Source organism: Loxodonta africana, chromosome 3 (genome assembly GCF_030014295.1).
Source record: "Loxodonta africana isolate mLoxAfr1 chromosome 3, mLoxAfr1.hap2, whole genome shotgun sequence".
Lineage (NCBI taxonomy): Eukaryota > Metazoa > Chordata > Mammalia > Proboscidea > Elephantidae > Loxodonta > Loxodonta africana.
This window is the reverse complement of record NC_087344.1, coordinates 187,862,296-187,865,111: the sequence shown is the minus strand read 5'-3', so window position 1 is coordinate 187,865,111 and position 2,816 is coordinate 187,862,296.

Here is a 2,816-nt window from a genome sequence, read left to right as displayed (position 1 = left end):
CATTATATAGTGTCCTTCCTTATCCTTTGTGGTGGATTTAGCTTTAAAGCACAATAATTAAAAAAAATTTTTTTTAAAAAAGTATCAATCACGTGTGTCAAGCACTGTGCTGGGAGGTATTGGGGACCAGGAAATACATTCTTGCCCTCAAGGAATGTAGTCTACTGGAAAGCATATAATTAGGATATAAGATAAGAATTATAATAGAGGTATAAGTGGTGTAACAGGATGTGGGCTCACAGAAGAAAGAATGTATCAGGGATGGGGAGGACTTTACAGAGGAAGGGGTATTTGAAATGGGTTTTGGAGGGTGAGTAGGAATTCACATTCCAGGGAAGAGGAAACAAAGAGTATAGGTAGAGGGGTGAGGGTTTATGTAGTGAATACTCTGGTTTAACTAAAATTACAGGATGTGCCTAGGGGAGTGACAGGAGATAAGGAGAGAAGGTGGTTTGGAGGCCATATTGCCAAGGGCCTTGAATGCCAGGTTCAGGATTTTGAGCTATATTCATTCTACGGAATATAGCCCACAGATGCTTAGAAAGGAAACATGATCAGACTGTCTTTTAGAAAAATCAAAACTGGGTACATGTGGGAATAGAATGTGAGTGGGGAGGAAGCCTAGAATGGGGGGCCAGCTAGGCCTGAGCTGCAAGAGTTCTGGTGGGAGTGACCACAGCCTAAAGCCGAGGAGTGGCAGAGGAGGGGGAAAGCAGAGGACAGATTAAAAATGAGAGCTGAGCCATGGTTGTGAGGCAGAGAGGAGCCTGGCATGGCTTGCTGGGCAGAAGTGCCACTTATGGGTAGGAAATGGAGGAGAGGAGGAGATCTGGGAAGGATAAATGAAGAGTTCAGTTTTGGACACTGTATCAATTAGGAATGATTTTGGCTGCAAATAACAGAATACCCACCTACTAGTGGTTTAAACAAGGGGGTTATTTTCCCCCCATAACAAGCAGTCTGGAGGTAGGACAGCAGCTCCACGGAGTCATCAGAGACCCAGTGCTTTCTGCCTGCCTACCTGCTCTGCTGTCCTCATAACCCTGTTTACAAGACAGCTGCCCCAGAGCTATGGTCAAACTACAGGAGCCACAGGAAAAACGGGTGGGAGCAAAAGCTCTTCTCCTCCGAGGGCTCTCTTTTTATCTCCTAAGAAAATCTTTTCTCGCAGAATCTCAGCCACCTTACCCTCCCAGGACTGAGTGGGCTCACATGCTCACCTCTGTCCCAGTTTCTGCAAAGGAGAAGGGGGTGCCCTGAATGGGGCTGGGCAGGGGCCAACCTCTTCCAAATAAGGATCTCCTATGCTTTTTTTATGCTCCCTGAGGAGTCCCTGGATGGTGCAAGAGGTTAATGTGCTTGTTACCAACCAAAAGTTTGGAGGTTCAAGTCCACCCAGAGGCACCTCAGAACAAAGACCTGGGGATAATCTTTCCGAAAAATCAGCCCCTGAAAACCATATAGAGCACAGCTCTACTCTGCCGCACATGGGGTTGCCAATAGTTGGAATCATCTCCATGGTGACTGGTGGTTTGTGCTCCCTGAAGGGACTGGAAACAGGTGATAAGCTGTGAGCAGTGTCTGCCACAGACATGTTGCATTTGAAGGTCCAGCAGGACTTCCAGGTGGAGGTGTCTGAGGGAGCAGTTGGACATGGGGTCTGAAACTCAGGAAAATGGGAAGCTCTGAGCAACGATTGAGTTGGGATCTTAGCGTGAACCTGGAGGTCTGTGGAATGGGCCTCTTCCAGTCTGCCATGCTTCAGGCAGGGCGGAAAAACAAGGTGGAGGCAGGGCCAGGAATCCCTCCGCGTGATTTTTGGCTGGGAAGAGATCCCTCCTCCCCAGTTTCCCAGCTCCAGGCCTCCCAGGGTAGGAAAGCTGGGTGGGGAGTGGACAGGAAGACAGTCACCCTCAGTGCAGCTGATAAACCTCTTTATCAGTTATAATCACCCCTAGCTACAATCTTTCACAATAACACAGCCTAAGAGCAGGATCTTTTAGAGACTTTTATTTCAAAATCATTATTTTATAAATTTTTTGTCTAATTACAGAAGGAATACATCTTCAGGGTAGAAAAGTTGGTAAACCTGGAGAAGCACAAATGAAAAAAAAATCACCTATAAAAGTTAAATTTCAGGAGCAAGTGTTTCTTGGCTTTTCTCATGGCTCTGTAATTTTTTACGGTAAATGTCTTCCGGAGTTTACAATGTAATGCCCCTGTTACAGCCAGCTTGGAATTCCTTACATGTGTGTGATATTTTACCGTTGTCCAGAGGTTTTTGTTGAATATTTTACCACCTACTATTTCACCTTTATAGACTCTTACATGTTGTAAGGTGGGCAAAAGTGGGAGTTATGTCCCCACTGACCAGGTGAGAAAACTGAGGCACAGGAAGGTGATGTGTTCAGAACTTAGACTGGTACCCTCCGTTGAGGCTGGGGTCCACAGCGCTTTATTCCTTTCTCACCTGGAGCCCAGCTGCCTTGGGTGTTAGGGAAAAGCCTTGGTACAAAGTGATGACTTTGCTGTGAGCCAACGGGGGAGTGTGCAGAGAGAATGGAAAGGAAGGGGCTGGAAAGAGGGGGCAGGGGAATGTCCAGTTCCTTCCAAGCCTGAGTCTATGGGTGGGGGAAGGGGGAGGAAGGGCTGCATAGCAGGAGGGTCCTGGAGGGGACCTGAGGGCCTTTATGGGACAGGCTCATGAGATATAGTCCCCCGGGACTGAAGCTACCCTGGCCTGGCCCTGAAGGTGATAGATATGCAGTTAATGGTTTACTCGCTACTTCATTAAACATTTACGGAGGCCACCTCTG